Genomic DNA, 13,904 nt, shown 5'->3' with positions numbered 1-13,904 from the left:
TTATTATTAGATAATATTGTAGTAAAGTTGGAGCTTATTTTTTGTTGGAAATCTGTTGAAACTATTTTGTCACACCCCGCCAAGGCGGAAGTACGGGCGAGTGACGTCATGTATACCGTAAGCATATGATTATCGCCGACATACATGTATTAGGATACCAATAGAATTAAAAAGCATTTACAAATCATAACTTATTTTCAAACAAAGTTTGTTGAAAACAATGAGGAGATTTCTTGTATATGACCCTAAACATCGATAGGGTTATACAAGCAAATTCCCTTAAATTGGTATCCTAATTATGCATTGAGGTCCCGTCTTCATGATTCCTTATGAGCGTTGTTAATTCCCTGAAAAACATACGTTTAAAAAAAGGTCAACACAATGGTTGGTGAGTTCACAGGTTTTGAGACTCTATATGAAATCTCGTATTTCATAAAACGTTGAATCAGTTCACAAATAAGTATACGATAATCTGTTGAAACAAATATGATGGAATATATGCACCCTGTTTCGATGCAATATCGGAGGTTAGCGCGACTAACCTAATAGTAGGGGGAAATGTCAACGTCAATAGTACTATTCGTATATTCCTGTGGCTAACTCCGTTAGCTAATGGTTATAGTATGCAAGCAAGGGACTTATAGCACTACATAGTTCAACTCATGTTCGCATAAGGATTGTGTGTTTTGTTTCTAATCATCGTATATAAAAGCAGTTGTGTATGTTTTCCACCCCCGGATAAATAAAACAGTAAAACCGTAAAAAGGGGGTAGTGAAACTCACCTTATGAGTTTAGTGTTTGGTTTGCTAGAAAAATTTCAGGTTAGACCTGGGGTCCGCTTCCCTCACACGTGCTAAACACGTAAGGTCAGTTAGTTACTCTTATCGACTCACAAGTCGGTTTATGCTAGTCGCTTTCACCTAATTAGTAGTTTAGTTAATTCTTATGTGTCGATTGCTTTCACCAACCAGACGTTTCGTTTGTTTGTGTCGGTTGCTTTCACCAACCGAACGCTTTGTTTGTTTGTGTCGGTTTCTTTCACCAACCGAACGTTTCACATGTTTGTGTCGGTTGCTTTCACCAACCGAAAGTTTCGTTTGTTTGTGTCGGTTGCTTTCACCAACCGAACGCTTTAATTATTTCGTAAGTAGCTTTTCATATTAAAGTTTTTTTTGGGACGACTCGTTGGTGATAAGATTTTATACTCAAAATAAATATTTATACAACTATATAAATATTAAGATTATACATTATTTTAACATATATATACAAAATTTATTATTTAGCCATCAAAAGTTATATTTTTCAAATAATCAAGTTATTAAACCACTATATCCGGTTTTATTCATTTATTTTGTATTACCAATTTAAATGTCTTTTAACACACTCTTTTAGCAATGTTTGAATCACATTTACCACCTATTTGAAAGATTTATTTATAAGCCTTTCAAATATTTAATAGAAGCTCACATTTATTAAGTTTAAGCATATACTTTAGTATCATTAAATATGTTAATGTGTATCTCGATCTTTTTGGGTGTTAGAGCTAGCATAAACATAACTTTATAAAAATTTAAAGATGGTTTAGAGATGAGTTTTAGCTCACTTAGTTCTAGGATTATGAGTAGGGATGAATGATACAAAAAGGCTTGTGCTAACTCCACTTTGCGAGGCAAGTTCCAAATCCCTGCTTTAGCTTGGAGACCGGTAACGGGCTCGGTGTGTTCGGTCTATGGGAAGAGAGCGAAGAGCGTTTCAGGTTGGTTTCGGGTGTAATAATGGATCATAGGGTGTCTCGAGTCGAGTTTGGATCTATAATCATGTGGTGCGTATGTGGTGGGTGGCGTACCGGTGGAGTTGGTGTTTGGCGTTGGAAGGTGGTGTTCCTCCGGGTGGTGCTTCAAGAGTGAGAGAGAGAGAGCCGCAAGTGTGTGCGGCCGGTTGCCGAGGAGAATTTTTTTCAAAATGGCGTGTATTTACAAAAAAAAAGGAAAACGGGGAAAGTAAAAAAAAAAGGTAAACAGTGTATCCTTTCCTGCCACCAGAGGATTAGGAACAATGGTGATTAGGATCCTTCATTGAATCATTGGTCCTTCATTGAATCATTGGGACATATTCCTTCCATGCCAGTGGAGGATTAGGAACAACACTTTAAAACCTCGTTTTTATTCCGTTATTTTCAAACTTAGCCGACCCCAATTTGGCATTCACTTTAGAGTCAATAAACAATATTAGGGGTGGCAAATATGACCCGTGGGTTGTATTAAAATGTATATAATAGGTCAAACTAAAAAAAGAAAATGATTGAAACGGGTCAAAACGGGTTGACATTTCTCAAGATTTTTTATGCAAAGAGAAAAACGGAGAAAACTTTTTAGTATTTTTACCTTTTTAGTTTTTGATTTATATTACAAGTTATAACATTTTAACTTTTTCTTGAATTTTTTAATGAGGGTTTTTTGAAATCTCAACCCATTTTGACCCATTTCAAAAACCACTCATTAAAAAATTTAAAAAAATAATTAAAAAATCATAACTCGAAATATAAATCAAAAACTAAAAAAGTAAAAGTATTAAAAAGTTTCCTCTGTTTTCTCGTTCCATAATAATAAAAAAAAACTTTCAAGAAATGTCAACCCGTTTTGACCCGTTCAATCAAATTCCTTTTTTAGTTTGACCCATTGGACCCATTATATACATTTTAATACAACCCACGTGTCATATTTCCCCTAATATTGTTTATTGACTTTAAAACGAATGCCAAATTGGGGTCGGCTAAGTTTGAAGATAACGGAATAAAAACGGGATTTTAAAGTGTTGTTCCTAATCCTCCATTGGCATGGAAGGAATAGGTCCCAAATGATTGAACCTCGCCTGCCAATGGAGGATCCTAATCACCATTGTTCCTAATCCTCTAGTGGCAGGAAAGGATACACCGTTTACCTTTTTTTTTTGTAAATACACACTATTTTGAAAAAAAATTCTGCCAAGGATCGTGGTTTGAGGTGATGGAAATATGTTGCGGTGAAGGAGGTTTACCGGTGGAGGTGGCGTGCATACTGATGGTGAAGAAACACTAATTGACCCCGGGCAGATTACGGATAATCTGGGGGTTAAATAGATGTTTCCCACGAGGGGTTAGGTCCGGCAAAGATGGTTCTTCTGATGACCTGCAAAACAGACACCGTGAGCTCGTCACTGAGAAGGGGGGGGGGGGTACCTCCTTGTGACCACCCTCCGGCGTGAGAATCAGACTAGATTGCTCTTGAATATAAGTGTATATTAAGAGATTGCTAGAGAAGATAAGATAATATATGGAGATATCAGATAATGTAAGGTAATGTAATGTGTCCATACCATTCCAAGGTGTTGGAGTATTTATAGCCGAAGGTAGGTTTCCAAGAAGGTACAGCCGGCTGAATAGTATTCCTGTTCTGCCAACTGTGGGCTACGCACATGCCATGCTGGTAGTTGGTGGGTAGGCAGCGGCTGATAGTGACCAGGCCGGCTGTGTACTATTCTTTTCCACCAACTGCAGGCTATGCACGTGCTACGACAGGTTGGTGAGTAGGCAGCGGCTAATAGTGACAGGGGTTGGTGAGTAGGCAGCGGCTGATAGTGACCAGGCCGGCTGTGTACTATTCCTTTGTCACAGTGAGCTGTCGCTGCTTTGGTCAGACCTTTTGTCCATACCTCGTCAGGTACAGTACAAAAGGTCCTCCAGTAGCGTACGGACTGGCTCATTTGGGCGGGAGTATTCCCGGCTTTGGGCGGGAGTGCTCCCGGCTTGCTCACTCCTTCTTCAGGTGACATTACTGAATTATTTAAGAGTTAAGTGCCTTGTGCGTGTAGCCTTGCTGCGCGGGTAGCCTTCCCTGATGGCTAGTATCCGTTACTGCGGGAAGAGGCGGAGTACGTCGACCATTGGGAGGCTTTTCCTGCGGGAACAGCTTGCGTACTGCGCGTAAGGACGTCACGTCTCTGAGCATGGTGGGTCCTGCAGATCCAGTTGGTTTCTGCGCAGACGTCTCTCTTCAAGGTGAGTCTTGCGAGTTTAGCCTTTGCGCAGACGTCCCTGTTGAAGGTGAGTCTTGCGGTTTCAACTGCGCAGACGTCCCTCTTTGAGGTGAGTCTTGCGGGTCCAACTGGGCTCTGCTGGGACCTACCTCTTCAGATGGTAATATTGTGTAGATGGTGGTGGGATGTGGTGACCGAGAGGGTGTTTGTTGGTGGTTCCTGGTGGTGACGTTAAAATCCGAGAGAGAGGTCGAGATGTAGAAACTAGAGAGAGTCGGTTAGTGTGTGTGTGTGCTTGAAACTTTTATTGAAGTTTTTTAGTTGTGGTTTGTGGATAATTTAAGCCTCCAAAGAAGCATGGTGTAATAATATATCATATGCATGCATGATTGCATATCTTAGAAAATCAACCAAAAGTAAGGATGGTTGAACGGATTTTCAGCAGACAAGAAGTGTAAAGTCAAAGGAAAATAATGTGCAATAGTTAGGAGTATGGAGAGCAGGTGACTTAAATGAAGCATGTCTCACTTTCTAAAATAAATGGTTCGAAGAGTCAAGATATAATTTACAAAATATCTTGTGAAATCCTCTGTGATACAGTAGTAGGGATGTCTCTAGTGACATGGTCTGTCAAATTTATTAACCAGTAATAAAACTTCCCACACATTTATCTCTTATACATCTATATTATATATATCATTTATATAGATAGCTTTTGTTTTGTATTATTATCATTATTTTACATATCCGTAGAAAGTATGTATGCATATATGTTTAATTTACAAATTTTGATTTCCTTTTATTATATTATAAATACACGTCTTTTTTTTTCATTAAGGCATATCCATGGAAATTGTATATACACAAATATCTTTACTATATTTATTTGTTTTAATCAAAATCTTGATAACATGGAAAGTCGTTTGGCTAAAATACTAATATTACTTGAAAGACATGTATAAAATATATTTTAGTCTCATGCTCAAAGAAAATAACTCGTGACATGCTTCCCTTGTACTTTGATTATTTACCAATGTTTCGTGTATTCTACATCGGTAGTATTTCATGAAATAGGTTGCTAAAATAATAATAAACACTAGAATAATCCATTCATTATTTTGTTGTTGTTGATATTATATAAAATATATATTCGTACGTATAATATAGAATTTGAACCTTATAGGTTCGTTAAATACGTTGGACTCTTTTAAACAAGTTATTACCAACACTCACACTCATTGGATAAAATCCAAAAGTTCGAGTAATTTCAAAAAATTACTTAGATCCAATGTATCGTGCACGTGAGCTTATGTTTGACTCGTTGCGATTAAACTTATATTAATCTAATCGTGCGTGATTAACCTTAAGAAATTATAATTAAGCATTGTACGGAAAAAGAGTTATTTAACGGAGTGTCACATATTTGTCGTATGAAATTTGTAGGAAACTTTTGTGAGAAAATAACTTGTTTTCTAGTAGTGGTTTCACTTCATACACTCCACACCCTTTGCAAGTAGTTAAGAATTAGTTTTCTTTCATCAACCTAATATATATAGTTCTCCTTATTCTTTGTTATTTTTCCAATCAACTCATCAAAATATTATTTCCACTTTGTATCTTTTCAACCAACTCATTATACATCTTTTCTACATTTCGTTCCTTCAAGCAATTCCTTATTTATTTTTAACCCTTGAACTGAGGCCTTCCAAACAATCACTATACGAAGATAAAAGTAGCTTTGGTTAAGGTTACTAGATCATATATAGGCCACTTAGAGAGATTGCCACAAGCAAATTACATGTCAACCATCACAAACAAATTACATGACAATCACCACAATGTTTTACTAAAATAGAAAAAGAGTATCGTCTAAAATATCAAAAGAGTTCCATAAGAGGTTTAACCCATTAAGTACTATGGACCTCTTAATTTGGTGCTATCTCCTCAATAGCAGTAGTAGTGAATTGAACCAAGTCCTTGTGTATTGCGTATGCAACCTCTCAATGCGGGTAAGAACCTCTAACCCACGAACTTGTAATCCCTTCCAAGCAATTAATATGTTTAAAACTACTTCTAAGTATGAGAAAACATGAATATATGATTGGATCAACAAACACAAAATATTTTTAGAAAATTCACTTTCAATATAGAAAACCATTTATTTGAAGTCATTAACACACACCAAATGGATTTTCACAATTAAAAGCTTTAACAAAGTAATTAAGGGTCATTTATCCCAAGTCAAGCAAGAATTTAGACACTCATAAAAAAACAACTATAAAATACAGTAATGCTGCTTAAAAATAAATTTGAATATATTCAAAGTTTAATAGGGAAACAAAACATATATAATATTAAAAATCACAAGTGTAAAAGGTTCGAATATAATGTCATTTCATAAGAACAACATGTTCCTCCATCACAAACATCATCCGATTTAGATAGAAAGTGTAGTGACCCGTTTTCTTTTTATCATTTTCAAGAAAAGAAATAATAATACGAGTAAAAGTAACCCCATTGTAATATTCAAATTTTGTAAGTATTAATAGTAACATATAATATAAGATATAAATAAAATAAATTTAGAAGAATTATCAAGTTTAATCATATGAAACTGAATAACTTTTAATCAATTAAAAAATTAACTTATGTCTCAGTTAAATCAATTACATAACTGTAACACTAAAAAGAAAATAAAAAAATAAAATAAGTTTCATGTAAATCTTGACATGGCAACGTGGAAGAATCAAAGCGATGACTCAGAAACATATGCAAGCCAATCTATACCTTGATTAGGAAGAAAAATATGAATATAAAAGCAACTGCGTTCTTCAATGATCAATATCACACATAGTAAACCTTTAGTTCTATTTATTCCGACACCGAATCATGTTTTTCTTATTAAACCAAAATGATTCAGCACAACAAATAAATATCGTACTAGTTTTCTCCACCAATATATGACAAATTCCTGAAGTAATCTAAACGTTTGAAAGCATCGTATAGAACTCAAACCAACTTTCCGGCCAACCTGCACTTTTTCGGCAAACGCAAGAAGCAAAGAAGTACCTTTGTCCAATATCTCCACTCCATAGCTAGCCCCATCACCTCTGAACCATCGCGATCGACGTCACAACGGAACCGACGATAACCGTCACAAAGGACCCGACGATAACCGGAATATGTTCTTATTATCATTACTTGTTGTTCATCTGGAACGTAAGGTAATCCCATGCGGCACTTATAATTACGCTTATTTATATGTGTTTACAAATACACATACATATATACACATAACCAAATAAATGAATCAAAGTAATCTAACTTACTGAACTTTGTATTTTTGATTCATTCTTCATGTGAAGAAGATGACCAGTTGTACTTTATTATTTTTAAATAACCCACTCAGTTATGAATATGAATAAATTATTATTTATTTTTATTACTTCCACTGTATATTCTATACATATACATGTATTCGTTTAGTTTTAAATATTACTTGCAAATTATAATGGTTAAACTATTTAGTTAAAATAAACTTACTGATTACTCTAATTAGAATTTTTTGTAAACTCTTTCGAGATATTTTCATTTGAAAAGTATGTTAATAAATAATAATAATAATAATAATAATAATAATACATGTATACATAACACTATTGTCCACTGTTAATATTTATTTTTATATAAATAACGAACACTGTTTATTTGTATGTAAAGTTTTAAGCTTTAAACAACTAAAATGTGTCTAATATTGTAAACTAAAATCTAAGAATAAACAAGCCACCGTCCGTGAACATGCAACTAAAATGTTTTTATGAAAGATTAATTAATAATTCTAAATACTCATATGTAGATAACTAGAACGCTGGTGAACAATTTATTTCTTTGGAACATTAAAGGTACGGATCCTTACCCCCCACTCTTCATTGCTTTTATATCCAATTGACATAAACCCTTAAGTTAATATATAACTACTCACGTCTTTGGATTATCATCATTTGGATGTCCGTTAGATTTCAATTTTGATTAAACATTGGATTTAATTTTCATGTCATGTGGTATTATTATGTTTAATTATGCTCATTATCGCATGTTCCGATATATGTTACGTTTTTATATTTACTATGAGTTATGTGAATAAGATTATTTGTATTCCGATACCCTGAGTGCCGCTTCTCGTGGAGTGTCCCACGAGCATGTTGTTGCGGCATCGACAACATGTGCACCAACCGTGACGGTGAGATCAGTTCACGGCGTCTCTTAAGTACAAGTGTGGTACATATGGCTATTATGAGGCCTATGGATCGATCCTAGGATAAATATTAAGGAGATGGATAGCTGGTATGCCAACTCGCCATCTCGTGTGATAAATATACAGGAGTAGCTACCTGTATATTGTCACGTTTTATGTTCGCTCATGGGTACATTCGTATGATACGTTTTGATTTATTTAATAAGGTTACTTTGCATCACAACATCAACTGTAAGTTCAATCTAAATTACGTTTTATTAAATCATTAATTGTTTGAGCCCATTATTCCGTACTGAGCATTCGGCTCATTCCGTTATTTTTTTTAAATACAGGTTCACAAGTTTTTTTGGGCGGGATTAAGAGCGAAGAATAAAATATCAGGATCATAATAAATATCTTTTTTTTAACCATGTTAGTTTGTAAATTAACCTTAAGTTTGTCTTGTGTAATATGTTATACCTTTGACAAGTAAATATATGAAATCATGTCTTTTGTTCAGAAACCATATTTATTGTGACACGTCAGCCCCTTCTGGGCCGGGGTGTTACAGAAAGTATACATTAACCGCATAGAATGGGGGCTTGCGTATAAGACCTTATGTAGTGAATGAAGTTTTTTGTAGGCGTTATATGACATGTGGCGTCATGCTAACATAGGTTTTTTTTTTTTTTTTGCTAAAAAGGGAGTAGTGGATGAAACCCCAACAATATTTACCTTATAATTATTATTATTATTTATCAATATATATATATATATATAAAACTCACCAATCAAAACCAACCCTTCCCCCCACCCGGCGTTGTGTGTGGAACGCCCCCTCTCCTCTCCATGGCGCCCATAGTGCCCCGAGGGCGATGTTCCCGTCGCTATGAGAGTGGAAAACGCCCCACTACATATGATCTAATACATTATAGTTGACATCTTTATGGCATGATGTTGAGCAATGAATTAATTAGTAATGATCCCCTTTAGAAAAAAAACAATAAAGTTATTATAATCAAACAACATTTTTCATAAGACCATGCGTAGTAGTAGAGAGCGAATGAGGGGAGAAATGTGTCACGTGATGCACAATCAGCAAAAAAATAAAATATATTTATGGGTTTAGACTATGCATAATGGGGCTACAAAAAGGGGCGATGAGCGCTACAAATTTGAGGAACACCGTGACGGGGGGCGATAATAGGGGTGACAAGGGGTGGGGACAACTAGTTTTTGTCGCCTGCCATTGTTTTGGATTTATATTATTATATTATTATGTGTGTGATATATATATATATATATATATATATATATATATATATATTGTGTGTGTGTGTGTATATATATAGGGCTACAACAACATTATACTCCTAAAACAAAAACTCACCCTTTGCTGACTGGACGGCACATGGCGCAAGTCGCCCCATTTTGTAGTACCTCCACTATACATAGCCTAATGGCATAGAAAAGATTGAGTAGAGACGTGTCACAATTTTAATGGTTAAATGAATAAGAAAATAATAAAAAGTAGGTGGGCCCCACACATATCAACAAGAAATATTTCTGGTGCACTACGGAAGACGAAAGGGGAAGGGGGGGTTGGTTCCCAATAATGCTCCACTACGGAGAGTATATAAACATTCACATTCAAACTCCTTATTCTTCTATCTTAAAATCCAAAATTACACTAAAAATCATTACATTTTCTCTTTTCAATTAAATAATACTTTCTATACATTTTTCATTATTATTTATCTTTCCTTCACTCACAACTATTTTCAAAATATATTAAAAAATTATAAGGTGTGAACAACAACTTTTCAAATATACAAAAAAATATAACTGTATTTCTTTCTCCTTCACTAACAACATCCTAAACCACTCCCTAAATTATAAAAATTTCAATCACATTTTTTAATGGATTGAATTTGAATGCTCTAAAACATGACATCTGAAATGGTAACGTATGCATACGGTGTAACATCCTGATTTTGATAAGAATAATAAAATAAGTTTCGTGTATTTAATAGTGTGTCGTATATCGGTTTAGATAATAAACTGTAAAAAGATTGGGCTTGGACTTTAGAATATGGAATAAGAGATGGAATGGGCCTTAGGTCCATGGGCTTAAGGGAGTATAAATACCCCTTAAACCCTAAACGTTTCCATTTTCTCCATCTCTACACAATATCCTACACCTTGGAAAACACACACAAACACCATCCTTTAACCCGAGCCTAGATCCGAAGTTGAAAACCCAAGCTTGTTGGTGCTAGAATGTTGTGACGAACCGAACCTACATCAAGACCAGCTCGTGTTCGTAAACTGACTCGTTTAAGGTACGTTTATAACAGGATCTTGTTCATTTAGGTTCAGATTTGTTTAATAATCCTAGATCTGAGTTAATGAGGTAAAAACGAATCCAACGAAACAAAACTCACTGAAATTGATTAACATTTGATGGGTTAATTGGGTATAAAGAACCCGTATGTATGTATGAACAAATCGCACCCTCTAAAACTCGATGTTTGAATGAATGGACGATTAGGGTTTGTTAGCGCTAAGATTGCGAGCCTATTAGAATCATGTTGTTTCATCATGATTTGAAGGGTTAATTGCAGATCTGGGGGTCTGTTGACCATTTATATTCATATCGATTTTGACTTTGACCTCCGAGTCAAAGTCTGGATAAGATTGATGTAATTCGTTATGATTAGATAACGAATTAGTTTACCATTCGTTAAGTTCAGATAACGAATCAAGTGATTCGTTATTCACCCATTCGTTATGTTCAAATAACGAACTAGGCAGTGTTCAGATGACGAATTAGGCTATGCTAAGATAACGAACCAGATAACGAATCAGGTGATTCGTTACTCACCAATTCGCTAAGTTCTGATAACGAATTATACCACGAATCAAGTTATGTTCAGATAACAAATTGGAATGATGAATCAGATGATGATACAGGACGAATCAGGATAACGAATTAAGGAAGATTACATAACGAATCTGAGGCGATTCGCTATATCGAACGAGTTAACGAATTAGAAAATAATTTAAAATCCTAATGAAAATGTGTTAAGACAGCTTAACCCCAGCCAGGGGCTCTGCCCCTTGGACCCCGCTAGGGGCTACCGCCTGATGGTCGGTTAATTTGTATATGTTTTAGTTCCTTTTTCATTTAGTTTTAATCGTTTATTGTAGGAACTTCGATACTTCATACGTGCATTATTGGATTTCAGGTCATAGGCATTAAAGTACTCAATTTGGACCTATTGTGGCACGGAATTAAGACCCGAGATGTCCAGCACGCGAAACGAGACAAGATAATAAAGTTTGCCGGTAACAAGACCCATCGCGATACGCGATGGGCTTGCTTGAGGATCCATCGCGTATCGCGATGGGATTTAAATAAATGTTGAATTTCTGGTCCATCGTGATACGCGATGGACCAGTGAAGACCCCATCGCGTATCGCGATGGGGGGTGCAGACGGGAAAATTAGGTTATATGATATTTTTCATCAACAAAGAACCCTAACTCCGTTTTGACGAACAAGAGGCGATTCCAGCAATTCAAGAAGGCGATTTTTACTATCATAGCTCGTGCCAAGACCCTACACATGATCCATATCATTCGTATTGAAGATTTAACGATGTCAATGCTCGGCTAATGTCCTAGAATCGCACCCGGGATGTATAGTTTCTAATCTTTACAGTTTTTCTCATGTGATTAAGAATACTCTTGAATGTTTATTGATGATTGATATATGATTATTGATGTTTGGTATTTCTGTGTGTTCAATCGGTTTAGGTTTACGTTAGTCTGAAAGATTTGTTACCAGTTGTTAGATAATTGATCATATGATCGTTTGGTTAGATTGAATACGATAAAACATACAATTTCCCTTAACTGAGTCACACTGGCAAGGACTGTTTGATAATCCGTGCCGTGTGTAAAGTGATTGTTGATGTCTAAGGTTTTGACTGATTGATCAGTCTATAGTTAATTATTAATAATTAATCTGTTAGGTTGCATGAGATAACTGTAGGATGCTTACTTGAATTCCCGGGTGTGATTTGTTTTGTTAATTGGTTGAAACTCGTTTACTTGCGTGTTACTTAGTTCTCTAAATTCACTTTAATTACTTGTGTGATCAGCACTAAAAATCAGTTATTTCATAATATTAAATTTGTACACGAATCACATTGACCACATACTCCTAGTGGATACGATACCTTATTTACTATATCTACTTAGGTTATTTAGGTTTTTGCATGACTCAAACGACGGTCATCACCGCCCCTAGAACCCCGCTGTCAGGGGCGCTACCCCCGGATCTTCGTTCGTTGAGGGTAATAATTAAACTAGAAAGACGCTATGGGTAGTGATAGTTAATTGATACGTGTAATTGTTAGATAGTTAGTCATGCACGGCTCAAGAAAGGAATAACCATAAACGGTGAACGTAACCGCATGCAGGTGAGTTTCTAGCCCCCATTCCTTGTTATGTTTTCTAGGCTGTGTGCATACTCGATGTGATGTGTTAATACACCTATCCTAAGTGATAAGTGTATGCTTTATGTGAATTATATGATTGACTGCTTGTCGGTACGTGAATGATCTTCGGATATTGCACGTATTGTCAAGTTATGATTATGGATATAATGCTATGTATAATGTATGAATGATATGTACGCATGTCATGAATGAATGCAAGAGATAGCCAGGTACATAATAAAGGGACTGAGCCCTAATAATACTCAAGGCAGAAAAGGGACTGAGCCCTAATAATACTCAAGGCAGAAAAGCGACCAAGCCTTTTATAATCTCGAGGCAGAAAAGGGACTGAGCCCTAATAATACTCAAGGCAGAAAAGGGACCGGACCCTAATAATATTCGAGGCAGAATAGAATAATGTAAAGTAGAATTTAGAATAAAGTATGAAGGTAAGTATATATATTATGTACGAAGTATGAGATTATAAAGTATGTACGAAAGTATGTAGTAATGAATGTATTGTACGTTGTATGATTAACTAGAACTCACTCAGCGTAGCTGACTTTTAGTATGCACGCAGGTGAGTAGAATGAAGCAGATCGCTTGAGGGGAACACGTGGCAAACGAATAAGAGACTGGCATCCAAAGACTCAAGACGTTTGTTAATTTATGTTTAAATTTGAAAGACAGTGTGTTTATTAAGACAAGTTATGGATTAATATGTAATGTTTTTATGAAAGTTTAATGTTCCGCGAATGTTTTTATTAACTGTGATGATTAGAAGTATGTTAATGAGTAAATCCAACGTCCAAATGTGAGGCACCGGTAAAGGGGCCTTACATACGGATAGCATGAATTGATGAACTAATGATGTTGTTGCAATCAGTATAAGAACAACAAATCTGGAAGATGCCATTATAAGTCTTATTTAATGAAATGAGAAAATTACGATTTGCCTCCCTGGTAAAATCGGCAGGGGCACCATAAAACACTGAAAACTAAATTGCGCTTGTTGTACCAATGTGTTTTTTTATAATGGTGACATGAGCACATGGTTGAGCTTATTGAACCCATGTTTTATGTTGACCGTTAGTTGATCGTTTGGTTCAAGGACACTTAATTAGTAAGTAGATAAATATAATAATATC

This window comes from Bidens hawaiensis, unplaced genomic scaffold (genome assembly GCF_021521415.1).
Source record: "Bidens hawaiensis isolate Kalapana, Puna unplaced genomic scaffold, B.hawaiensis_p1.1 tig00015059_1, whole genome shotgun sequence".
NCBI classification, from domain to species: domain Eukaryota; kingdom Viridiplantae; phylum Streptophyta; class Magnoliopsida; order Asterales; family Asteraceae; genus Bidens; species Bidens hawaiensis.
Note: the sequence above shows the minus strand (reverse complement) of the source record.